Raw genomic sequence first — 13,956 nt, 5'->3', positions numbered from 1 at the left:
GCCTACAGAATGTTAAATAATACGTATTTTGACTTTTTTTCCTGGAGTCTTGTATATTTATAGTTTTCTATATAAGCTGTAGTATCTTCATGAAGACCAAGGCTCAAATTTACTGTGCTTAAAAGACAATTCTCATAGGATTATTATTTTCATGGTATTTTCTTCCATAAAATCTCATTTTTTAAAAAGGTTCTTTATGAACTTAGTGTCCATTGTCATGCAATGTTATTTTCTTCCATTTTTTCCCTCTAATTTTGGAATTTCTGATCCTGGGAAAGAGAAACAAAATGTCAAGTTCTGTGAGAACTTGGTTCATTTACAGATTTCACTGAAGAAAGAAAAATTGGTCTTATGTAGTCTTCAAGTGTATATTTAAAGAGGTCTTTTTTGTATTAGCTTTACTGTCACTTCAGTTTCTTTATTATGTGTGTTTGATGTTTTTTCCTATTAAAATATCAGAGATATGGAGATATTTTGCACTTTAGCCTTGATGAAAAGTACAAGATATGTTCAAACCTTCCCTAATTCTTTTCTTATTGGTAGCCACGTAAGTTTCAAGAATAACATGGCGCATAGAACTAACAATTGGGGGGTGGGGGGAGTTTGCTTCTGTTTGAAAAGTGTGTTCAGCATTTTTGGTGGCCCTATCAGTTTATAAATTTGGTGCTCTGCTAATCACACTCTAGAGAAGCAAGTTAATGGAGCTTGAGCCCTGCCCTAGTGAAAGATTATTCTGTAGAACAATGTCAGCAAGTAGGGTAAAGTCATTCTCTTCTTAGTTTTATATTGAGGGACAGTGTTGGGCTTTTGGAGCCAGAAGGCTTTATGAAGACAGATCAGAAATATGATTGACCTTGTGTGTTACTTTCATCACTGTCCTGATTCCAGGTATGTTTCCAAGTTTATAATAATCACAGTATTTACAAATACTTTTGTTTGCATTGAGAAATTAACCCCAACGGGTTTTTTGTTTGTTTGTTTTTTGTTTTTGGACAGGGGTGAGTAGTCCTTCAGTACCATTGTAACTAAATAACCTGTCTAGTCATTGTATATATTTATCTGTCATTTTTGACAGATTGGGGCCAGCTTGATGTTTTGAATCTTTAGCCCAATATGAAACCTAAAGGCTCATTAAATTTTTTACCATTTTATTGAAAATATTTACAATCTGTTTTTACAGTTTTATTGGTAATCTGTGCCATGAAATTTGAAGACCACCATAAATCAAGGGAAATTTTGTATTCAGTTCCTTTTCTGGTGTAACATTAAAATTGTATAGATTATTATTAATGCATGTCCACTGAATATAACCCTGGTTTTGTGATATAACTGCTTACATTTTATTGGTGATATTAGATTAGTGGTTGCATTAAATAACTAAATTCCCATTGTGATTAATTGAAATTTTGTCTTGTTGCAGAAAATTATTTGTGAATATAAGCTTTGTGCTTAGAGAATGTTTGTGTTTTTGTCAGTATGGGAGGATGTAAACTTTGCATCATTAGTGGATTTATTAGATTTGTAATGCTTTGCAAAATATAATAGGTATTTGATAGAGCATTGAGTGTAGTGTGTGTGTGTGTGTGTGTGTGTGTGTGTGTGTGTGTGTGTGTGTGTTGGTGGCTTAGGTACTGTTTTACCATCACTACCAATCAAGGTTTTGTAAAGTATTCTCTAAGTAACTTCTATACCCACTCTTTCAATTGAGGAACAAAAGGCTCACCAAATGTGGTAAGGGCCTTTGGATACATTCTCAATTTAAAAGTTATTATGGCAAAATATGCATAATCAGATTTACAGCTTAAACCATTTTTATGGGTACAAATCGGTGGCATTAATTTAAGTACATTCAGTGTTGTGTACATCATCACTGTCTAATTCTAGAGCTTTCTCAGTATCCCAAACAGAAACTCTGGACCTGTTAAACAATACCTCCCTATTCTTTTCCCCACCGTAACCCCCCAAGCCCCTGGTAACCTTTATTCTTCTTTCTTTTTTTGAATTTGACTATCCAAGGCACCTTTTATAGGTGGAATCGTATAATATTTGTCCTTTGTGTCTTATTTCATTTAGCATAATGTTTTCAAGGTTCATCCATGTTGTTGTTGATGTATCATATTTTGTTTATCCATTTTTCTGTTGATGGACACTTAGGTTGATGGACACTTTTTTGCTATTGTGAATAATGCTACTATCAACATTTTTATACAAGTATCCGAGTCCCTACTTTAAATTCTTTTGAGTGTATATCTAGAAGCAAAGTTGCTGGGACATATGGTAATTCTATGTTTAATTTTTTGAGGAACCCCAGTTTTCTGCAGGGGCTGCACCATTTTATATTCCCACCAGCAGTGTACAAGGATTCCAGTTTCTCCACATTTTTACCAACACTTGTTATTTTTGTTTTGTTTTTTGTTTTTAATAACTATCCCAATGAATAAAAAGTGTTAATTTCATTGTGGTTTTGATTTACATTTCCTTAATGGCTTATGATACTAAGCATCTTTTCATATGGTTATTGGCTGTTTGTATATCGTCTTTGGAAAAATATCTTTTCAAGTCTTGCTCATTCTTAATTGGGTTGTGTTTTCTTGTTGAATTGTAGGAGATATTAAAATCTGTTCTGGATATTAATCTATTATCAGATATACAATTTACAAATAATTCTATCCCATTCTGTGGGTTGCCTTTTTACTTTCTTCATAGTGTCCTTTGCACAAAATTTTTCATTTTAATGAAATTTAGTTTGCCTATTTTTGTTATTGTTGCCTGTGCTTTTGGTGTCCTATTCAAGAAAGAATTGCCAAGTCCAGTGTTATGAAGATCCTCCTGTATGTTTTGTTTCTCCTAAGAGTTTTAAAGTTTTAGTTCTTAAATTTATATCTTTGATCCATTTTGAGTTTTGTGCATGGATGCAATTTTGTTTTGTGTTTGGATATCCACTTTTCCCAGCACCATTTGTTGAAAAGACTGCTCTTTGTCCATTACATTGTCTTGGCAGTCTTAGTTGAAATTAATTGACCATATATATGAGAATTTATTTCTGGGCTCTGTATTCCATAGGTCTATATGACTGTCCCTTTGCCAGTACCACACTGTTTTGATTACTGTAGTGTTACAAGTTTTTATAAATAATAAGTGTTATAATAAGTTTAAAATTATAATTTTAAATCCTTTGAACCTTGTGAAGAAGATGTTTCCCTTGTACATTTTAGGAAATTAAGGTTCAGGATTCTGATTTGGATAAATAAATATGGAATAATTGAAATGCAAGATGAGAAAAGGCATCTTTTTCAAATCTCCTCACATTTCTACTTGGAAATAGAGTAAAACCTTGGTTTGAGAGCAGAATTTGTTCTGAAAACATGCTCTTAATCCTAAGCCACTCATATTATCAAAGCAAATTTCTAGAATCATTGGCTCAGTTGTGATCATGTGATGTTCAGTGTCACGTACTACTCATAGGGCAAGACATCTCTTCAAGTTAAAATTTATTAGAAATGTTTGCTTGTCTTGTGGAACACTAGCAGAACAAGTTACTCACAATTCAAGGTTTTACTATACTTTTCTAAATTTTAGAAACAGTTATAAGAAAGGAGTATTAGTGTGTAGTTGTTGTCACTGGAAAAATTACTTGAGAACTCTTCTCAATTCATGGAGTAAGGACCTCTGGAAATCTTTCATAAAAGCAGTGAGAACATTGTAAACGTTGTCAAAATCAAGTTTTTTAGAATTCTAAAACTGAACTAAAGTCTGTCAGTAATTGAAAAAGCATTTATTCAGTAAAAACTGTAACATAAATTTTGTAGCATTATAGATTGCCTTACCCTCCTTTCCCACGTTCCTGGGTTGCCTTGAAAAAGAATAGGCTTGCAACTATGGTAGCGGTGGAAACCAGCAGCCTTGTAGCCACTGGAAGGGGTTTACAGCTCCCTAAAAAGCCCACCCCATAGAACTGTCATTATCTGACCTGTCTGGTTCTTCACTGAACAGCTCTAGTCCCAGAACTTGTCTTATATTTTGTGTGACTCTGCCGTACAGCCCTATCTACAACCTCTTGTTCAGAAACAGTTTCAGTTATTTAACATAGCAGCTTCTCTGAGGCAGTGATACCAACTGGGGCTAAAAATAAGCTGGCCAAAAAATAAAAGGAAAAGCTGAGGAATGACCTATCTCTGAAAAGCTTCAGCATATTTCTATGAATATAGAAGGCCATGTACATGTTCAAGGTTGTATGCATGCCCAAGGCAGGGGAAAAAAAAAGGAAGTCACTAATCGTACCTGTGGCATTACTTGAGGCTCTGCAAGCAGGAAGTGAAGGCTAAGGTAGGCTTGAAAAAACTGCATGTTGGGGTGTTGAAGGCATGTCTCCACACATTTACAGAGCACTTCAGCAAGGCGAGGGGAGTTATTTCAAGGTATTTAAGGGAATTTCTGTTCAATCTTACCTCATCTGTCAGCTAATGAAGCAGGGTATATAATGGTCACATACAGTTAAGAATGCAGACTTCACAGAATTAGTCCAGGAAGGTCATTCAAGAAAGCACAAACACAGTAGACCTTGAAGTGAAAGGATTCTGTTCTCCAGAGTTGGCACATTATTTTTTTTTTTTAATTTTTAAATGTTTATTTTTGAGAGAGAGAGCGAGCAGGGGTAGAGGGGGGCAGAGAGACAGGGGGAGACCCAGAATCCAAAGCAGGCTCCAGGCTCTGAGCTGTCAGCACAGAACCTGACATGGGGCTTGAACTCATGAACCATGAGATCATGACCTGAGCCCAAAGACTTTAAGTTAGCTTCTAAAAAAATGTGTCCAAAGAACAAAAAGCAACCAGATCTTAAAAACTAAATGTGAGAACAGTTTTTCACCAAATAGAGAGTAACATTAGAGAAATTATGACAAAAGAACCATATAGAAATTTTGGATTGAAAAAGTACAGTGAAATAAATTCATTTAAAAATTCCTGGGGTGCTTGGCTGGCTCAGTCAGTAGAGCATGCAACTCTTTGATCTCAGGGTTGTGAGTTCAAGCCCCATGTTGTGCATAGAGCTTAAAAAAAAAAAAAGTTCAACAGCTTTGAATTGGTAGAAATATTCAGCAAATGTGAACACAGGCCACTAGAGGGTATCCTATCAGAGAACAAGAAGGGAAAAAAGCTGCAGAGACCTGTGGGACGCCAAGTGTATTAACTTACATAAAGGGAGTCCCAGAAGGAGAGGAAGAAAAGGGACTCAAAGAGTATTTGAAGAAATAATTGCTAAAAATTTTCAAAATTTGATGAAAAACATGAATCTGTACAACTAAGCTCAACAACTCTTGGAAAACAGCAAAAGGAAAGTGATTCATCAAATACAAGGGATCTTTAATAAGATGAACCACTTCTTTAAGTTCATTTTTGAGAGAGCACGTGCATGTGTGAGCAGGAGAGGGGTAGAGAGAGAGGGAGAGAATCCCAAGTAGGCTCTGTGCTGTCCATGCAGAGCCTGATGTGGGGCTTGATCTCACAAACTGTGAGATAATCACTTGAGCCCAAACCAAGAGTCGGATGCTTGACTGAACCACCCAGGCACCCCATGGTTAACAGATTGCTTCTCATGAAAGTCACAGAGGTCAGGAGGTTGTGAATGACAGAGTCATGAAAGAAAAAGTCAACCAAGAATATCTATATACAGCAGTTACTCCTCAGAAATGAAAGAAATTAAGATACTCCCACACGCAAACAATGAATTTGTCTCAAGTATACCTGCTCTGTAAGATATTTTAAAGGAACTCCTTTAGATGTGATAGGATCTTAGATAGTAACATGAATCTACACAAATAAGTAGAACTGGTAAAGCTGACTACATAATTAAATATAAGAGATACTATAAATGTATTTGTATTGCCTTGGGATGCTACAACAAAATACCATAGATTGGATGGCTTAAACATTACACTTTGTCATAGTTCTGGAGGCTGGAAAGTCGAAGAATAAGTTGTGGGTAGGTGTGGTTCCTGGTGAGGGCCCTCTTCTTGGTGTACAATCGCCTTCTCACTGTTTCCTCACATGGTAGAGGGAGGCAGAGAGCTCTGGTTTCTTTCTGTTCTTATAAGGGGGCCCACCGTTACCGAAACTAAAACAAATTACCTTCCATAGGCCTAACCTGTAAATACCATCACATTAGGGTTTAGGGTTCACTATAGTAGCTTTGGGGTGGGGAGATAAAAACATTCAGTCTGTAACAGTGCTTTGTTTACATTTCTAATTTAAAAGAAAACTGCATCAAGTAATGCAAAACTGCTGAATGGCTTATAATGTATAATTTTTGGCATAAAACATCAAGGAGAGAATGGAGCAATATTGGAGCAAAGGTTTTCTAGACTATTGAAATCAAGTTGGTATTAATCAGAGCTAGAATATTTCAGATTAAGATGTTGTGGTCCCTAGCACAGCCACTAAGAAAATAATTCTACCACAAGTATAGTAAAAGGAAGAAATTAAAATGGTATATAAAAAGGAACATTTAACACAAAAGAAAGCTGTAGTGGAGGAATAGAGAAATAAGACATAAATAGCAAACTGTCAGATTGTAGATCTTGTTACCATTAAGTATGTTAGATGTTAATGGGTTTAATGCTCCATTAAAAGGCAGATATTAGGTGGCACGAGGGTAGCTCAGTCTTTGAAGTGTCCAACTCGTGATCTCGGCTCAGGTCATGGTCTCACAGTTTGTGAGTTTGAGCTCTGCATCGGGCTCTGCCCTGACAGTGTGGAGCATGCTTGGGATTCTCTCTCTCCCTCTCTGCCCCTCACCTGCTCAGATGTGCGTGTGCCCTCTTTCAAAATACATAAATAAACTTTAAAAAAAAAAAGGCAGATATGGCAGAGTGGATTAAAAACATGATACATATACTGTCCATAGGAAAATAGTTCAAAGAAACAGATCGGTTGAGAGTAAAGGATAGAACATAAAACAATAACCAAAAGAGAACCAAAGTAGCTATACTAATATCAGACAAAATAGACTTAGACAAAAATTGTTAGAGACAGATACTTTATAATGATGAAAGTTCATCAGAAAAATGTAATAATTATAAACATGTATTCAAACAACAGGACCTTAAGGTACATTGCCAGATGAGGCAAAAACTGGTGTAATTGAAGGGAGAAATAGACAATTCAAAATGATAATTGAAGATGTTAATACCTATTGTCATAGAGGACAGTTCCAACTGGGCAGAACAATAGCAAGGAAATAGAAGACTCGAACAGCACAGTAAAACCAACTGGACCCAACATATCTACAAAAAACTTCACACAATAGCAGAATACCTGGAATGTTCTCCAGGGTGGACAGGTTTACATTAAGCCTCAGTAAATTGAAAAAACATACAGATCTGTACACACACACACACACACACACACACAGCAACATATGGTCTCTGGCTGTAATGGAGTGTGTTTAGAAATCAATAAAAGGAAGTTTGGTTAACTCACAAATACATGGAAATTAAACTACTAAAAAACTAGTATGTCAAAGAAGTCAAAAAGTAAAGTAGAAAATCTGAATGAAAAGATGCAGCATTCTGGAATTTATGGGATGAAGCTAAAGCAGTGCTTAGAGGGGAAGTTATAGCTGTGGATGTGGGTATGAACAGAATATCTCCATAACATAACCTTCTAACTTAAGACACTAAAGAACTAAACCCAAACAAGGACGAAAACAAAAAAAAGAGTAAAATAAATAGGAAAACAGTAATCAAAACTAAAAGCTGGTTCTTTGAAGATAATAAAATTGACAAACTTTTAGAATGATAAAAAAAATTTGCTAAAATCAGGAATGAGGAACAATTGCTATCACATTATAGGAAAAATTATAAGGGAATAATGTGAACACCTGTATGCCAACAAATTAGAAAATCTAGATCAAATGGACAAATTCCTAAAAAGACACAAGCTGTGAAACTGGCTTAAGAACAAGTTGAAAATCTGAATAAGAGATGGAATTAGTAATAAGACTTACCATATAGAAAAATGCTGAGGCCCAGATACTTGTGAATTCTATCAAATGTTTACAGAAGAATTAAAACCTTTTCTTTATAAGTACTTCCAAAAATAAGATGAGGCTCATTTTATGAGGCTAGTATTACTCTGGTACCAAAGCCAGACAAAAGCATTACAAAACTACAGATCATTACCTCGTGTGCATGCAGACACATCGAAAAACAAAATCCCACTAACATGCCAAATCCATTAACCTAGAACAGTTAATACAGGACTTCTTCCAGGAAGATAGTGTTCTCCCAGGCAGACAGAAAATAGTCATTGCCAAGGGTTGGGGGAGGAGTGAATTGGGAGTGACTGGTTGCTAATGGGTATGGGGTTTCTTTTTGGGGTAGTGAAAATTAGTAATTCTAAAATTAGTGGTGATACTTGCACAACTCTCTATATTCTAAATCCCTGAAATCATTCCTTAATACTTTAAAAGGGTGCATTTTATGGTGGATGCCTTCTCCTTCAATAAGGTTATTTAAAATTTTTTCTTTTTTCTAGAAAAGTCTTCTTTTACAGACACAACTTTCTGTGCCATTTAGCATACTCTGGTCTAACCATACTAGCCTTTTGGGTCCAAGTAAGTATTAGTGTCTAGAGTTTCTTCCAGCTTAAACATTTAATGTTGTATTTTCATACTTAGAATGTCTTTATACCACAGATTATTTATTTGGTGTAAAACTATGGTCTTTTTGAATATGGCGTTATGTTTCTTTCCTGTTAAAGAAATTCTCCCCTAGTTGCTGTACTTTTGGAAGTTTAAAGCTGGAAATCACAAATTTCCTTTTCTGATTTTAATTAGGAATTGACTTCATAAGTAAATTAGTTGTGTAGCTAAACTGATTTTAGCAAGGTGTAATTGGAGAGTTCTCTTCAGTGTTAACGTTCCACTAAATTTCTTTCAAATGAACCCCTGAAAACTTTTTTTTTTAATGTTTTATTTATTTTTGAGAAAGAGAGTGAGAGCAGGTGAGAGACAGAGAAAGGGAGACACAGCATCCAAAGCAGGCTCCAAGCTCTGAGCTGTCTGCACAGAGCCCGATGCGGGACTCAAACCCACAAACCGTGAGGTCATGACCTGAGCTGAAGTTGGACAGTTAACCAACTGAGCCATCCAGCACCCCTGAACCCTGAAAATCGTAAGTGCTTTTTCTTCCAGTATATAACATTCAGTATCAGTCTCTACTTTCTTTAGGTGGCTATATTAATTTACTAGAGTTGCCATAACAAAGTACCACAGTTTGGGTGGCTTAAACAGAAATTCATTTTCTGACAGTTCTGGAGGCTATAAATCCGAGATCAAAGGTGGTGGTGTTTCCTTAGGTGCCTCTCTTTTCTACTTGTAGATAGCATTTTCTCCCTTTGTCTTCACATATTCTCCTGTGCATGTGTGTGTTGTAATCTAAGGACACCAGTCCTATCAGATTAGTGCCCATCCCCAGTGACCTTTAATTACCCTATTTCCAAATACAGCCACATTCTGTGATAGTCAAACATCTGAGTACTTAAACATGAACTTTAGAGAGACATCAATGCTGAGGGGCCTAGACACATTTAGCAGGCAATTCCTAAGGTAAAGATGAAAGTACTGTATTATGCTAAATTAATCTCTTAACAAAAAAATAACTAAATTTTATTTGGTGACCAGTAATAAGAATACACTGAAGGCAGTACTGCTTCCAGTTGGCAAAAGGTATTTTCTAAAAATGTACTTTCTCTGTTTAGTCTGTGGATTAAAATGTAAACTTCCCAGTTTAAATTTTTTTTTTATGTTTTTTTAATTTTTTTTTTTTGAGAGAGAGTGTGAGCATGAACAGGGAAGGGGCAGAGAGTGAGGGAGACACAGAATCCGAAGCAGCTCCAGGCTCTGAGCTATCAGCACAGAGCCTGGCATGGGGCTCGAACTCACGAAGTGTGTGTGATAACATGACCTGAGCCGAAGTCAGAGGCTTAACCAGCTGAGCCACCCGGGTGCCCCCTAAACTGCGCAGTTTAAACCAAACACCACTAAGATGATGCCAAAGGAATACTTTTGGGTTTTTAATGAATAAATTCAGGTAAAAAAGAATTGTGGATATAATGGGTGTTGTCAACATATTGAGAAGTGAGGTGTTTTCACATGGACGGTGGTAACTGATTTAGCAGGATGGAGGAAGATTGAAAACATCTGCAAAATGCTTAGCAATTGGAGACTTTGGCTTGCCTTTCCAGCAAAATCGGTGTGAAAATGGGATAGGTTAATGGTGTGTCTGAGGAGTATTTGGACCCACAGAAACTTTCCCTTACCACCAGATTACTCTTTCCACTGTTCCAGCAGGATAAGGGCAATTAGTTCTCTATAGAAAATGACCCAGAGTTGTGTGAGACTTGGGACACCAGGCATAGTGGAGGGGGCCCCATACTTATGGTGAGAGGACTCTGTTCCCTTCCAGCATAAAGTCCCTACAAATGCTGGAGTTGTAGTTTGCCATGATTTTGCTATCAATCAAAAACTATGTTCTGGGAAAATCTTGGCAGTAGAAAATGGAAACAAAGCTGAAAGTGCTTTCCACATACGTATTGATAATTATTGAGTATAGGGTATACTGGTTAAAAGGGTTTCAGATAGAAAATGTGCAGGAGGCTAGTGGTTAACTATAATTTTATAATAATTATGTATCAATTTTCTATGGGACTGCCTTTTTTTTAATTACACTTTTTTTACAATTCCACTTTTGTCTTACATATGTATGTCCTTTGCTGAAGATAGATCATGAAGTGGCTAAAAGCAAGAGCACTTAGGTAAGCCTGGGGTTGGGTCCTGGCTCCTTCACCTGCCAGTTTTAGAATGGCATTGAATAAATTAATCTCACTTAGCCTTGCTGTAATTTATAGGATATAATCTGTGTAGAAACAACACTGTGCAGTGCTAAATCTCATAAATACAAGCTATTGCAGTTAATATGCCACTTCCTAGGAAATATTTTCTTACATAAAGTAGGTTGAAGTTTACAGTTTGGGGATAATTCAGATTCAGTTTACTCACATTTCAAAGTTAACAGTCTTATCTACACTCGAGAGCTAGAAAAGGATCTTTAGGCTGGGGGGGGGGGTGGGTGGGGTGTTGGTCCTTTCTGGATGCAGAAAGGGTGGCGGCAGAGAAAGGGATCATATAGCTGTGGATGACAAGGTGTTGTAGACCAATGCAGTCACTGTTTTTTTTATTAATAATTTTCTAAAGTATTTTGAGAGAGTATGCCAGCGTGAGCAGGGGAGGGGCAGGGAGAGAGGTAGACAGAATCCCAAGCAGGCTCTGCACGGTCATCACGGAGCCTGATGTGGGGCTGGAACCCACAAACTGAGATCATGACCTGAGCTAAAATCAAGAGTTGGACACTTAATAGACTGAGCTGAGCCACTCCGGTGCCCCCACTTTTTTTTTTTTTTTTTTTTTAAAGATGTTCAGCCTTTGTAACCTCTTCCTGGGCTTTGTGAATTCCCTAAAGAGGAAAAATCAATCTCTGTATGGAGACTAAAATTGTGAGGTGCTCACTTTTCCAACCTCCCCTGTAGCTTTAAGTCTGAGATACTGGATAGAAAGTTTGTTCTAGTAAATTGGCTGAATTTGCTGTGTGGTGGAGTCTTTCAAGTGAGAGTAAAGATACTGGTCAGTAAACAGCAATATTCTTTGAATTGGAATAAAAATTTTGGAAAGATTTGGATGAATGAGTATCCTAAATCCTTAATGCCACTAACCCTCACTGAAAATGGAAGAAGCCCCTTGGATGTCTGCTGCCTTGGCAGATGACCCCTTAAGTGCACTTCAAGGAGTTAGTTACCTTGCAAAAAGCAGCCCGTTTGCTGTATAGGTAGCTACAATCCTTTATTGCCTGCAGGATATAGAGTCAGATCCCAGCATGTCCTTGGGAACAAGTACAAAGTGTGACCTGAAAGAATGCTTTTTTGATCATATATACTAATGATATGTGGAGTATACCTGTGGAAATAGACTATGTTGGGTCTTGCAGGAATGTAATTTTAAATTGGGTTAAATTATTGATATAGGTACACTTGTACCCGAAATTCTGGCTCAGTTGTCAGCTTGTAGGATGTTGTGGGATGTGGCTCTGTTTACTTGACTGAAAGAAAAACTCAGGACTGGCTCCTCTAAACTGGAGGGAAGATGCTAGAAATGCTGTGATATAATGTAGAGAAAGGAAATCAAAGACTTAAAAGGGGGAATATTGGAGAGAATGTATTATATGTGATCTGCTCACCACTGTCTCACTGTATATCTCACAAGAGCCTGGTCAGCTCTCTTTACCTAGGCTTGGGAAATATAGTGGTGAGCAGGGCATCCTTGAATAGTATGTCAATTGGCCAGGGATGCCTGTGGAAGATGATTATTCAGTGGACATTGCCCAAGCAGCAGTCTGTCAGAAACTTAGTTCCCTTAACTGCTGGCCCAGAAAGGTGTACATAGTTAGAGTTACTATAACAGGCAGTAGGACTGACAGGATGATCAGTATAGTCTGACATAGGATTTTTTTGGCTTTGGCTAATTAGTCATGTGATCTAAAGGGCCAGAGTGGTCCTACTTGATTTATATTACTGAAAACTACAGGTCTGACTTGAGCCACGATAGTTGTCATGATACCTTAGCAATTCCCAGGTCTGATTTAATTCGTATTTTCAGAGCACTTTGAGAAAGGACCCTGCCAAAACATCACAAGGCTATGATATGTATTTTCCTCTTAGCCTTCTCCAGAGTAACCTGGGCCATTTGCCAGAGCAATTATGCACCAAGGAAAGAAATTCCTAGACCTTTTGGGATTACTGAACTGGTCTTAAGTTCTGATTTCTGGAAACCAGAACATCATGCATTTATTCAGAGTGGAGTCTGGTTGAACTCAGGTGATAAACGGGTTTTAACCCAAATCCACCACGTTGGCTCCCAACCCCATTTCTTCCTTTCTTCTATTTCTCGAGTGTATGGTTAGAGTAGTGACGTAAGCAGCTAGCAGAGTCAACACACTGGTTTCCTGATGGTAGAGTAAAAACTGGCTGCTTGTATTAATCAAAATTTAATGGAGCAATACAACTGATACTATTTTACAATGCACTCAACATCTGCATGCCCCAAACTACCACAGTAGTTAATGGGGACAAGGCGCTAATGTAGCATTATTTGGAATTTTAAAAGTATTTCCTCTTTAGGTTGATAACATTACCTTAACAGAGTTCCTGACTACTTCTCACCACCTTTCTTTGGAAAATCTGTGTATGTGAAATTAAAACACAACATATATTTTAAATAACAGTAATTTATATATTATTTCTCTATCAAATTAGGCTCCTGGCATAAAGCCCAACGTTATCACTGATCAAAATATGTCACGCTGACAAGCATTTGGCAAGATTTGAGACAGATACTCAATTTAACAATATGTACAGATGGTCCAAGCGCTGGTTTGCCTTGTGGATTTATAGTAATTTTTAAGTATATAAACAAAAAAGTAATAACTTTTATTTTTGTGCTCATTTGTAATGATTTTAACTGGCAAAAGTTACAGGGTTTTTTGGGGGGTCATTCTAGTATATCACTTGCAGTTCACCTGTTCGTTTATTTAAATATGATTCTACTAATGGGAGAAAACACATCCTCCTAGGACTATGCTGTAATAACACAAAGAATTTTTTTTATTTCTGCTTATCTACTATGTTGATCTCACTCCCTGGATCTTTAAATATGTCATGGGTGTGCTTTTTTTCTTCCATAGTGTATTTAAAACCTTTTCAGTTATAACTCTTCTCCATCCCCCAAGCTTTATGCTCACTCAGATAAAAAGTTACTTCCTCTAAAAAGTAATGCAGGGTAAATATGGATTAAGTCCTTGAGACAAAAATCTAAACTTTATACCAAATCCTGTTATCCAAACTTTTACA

Source organism: Panthera onca, chromosome F1, assembly GCF_046562875.1.
Source record: "Panthera onca isolate mPanOnc1 chromosome F1, mPanOnc1 haplotype 2, whole genome shotgun sequence".
Taxonomy (NCBI): domain Eukaryota; kingdom Metazoa; phylum Chordata; class Mammalia; order Carnivora; family Felidae; genus Panthera; species Panthera onca.
The sequence above is the reverse complement of the archived record's forward strand: the minus strand, read 5'-3'. Positions refer to the sequence as shown.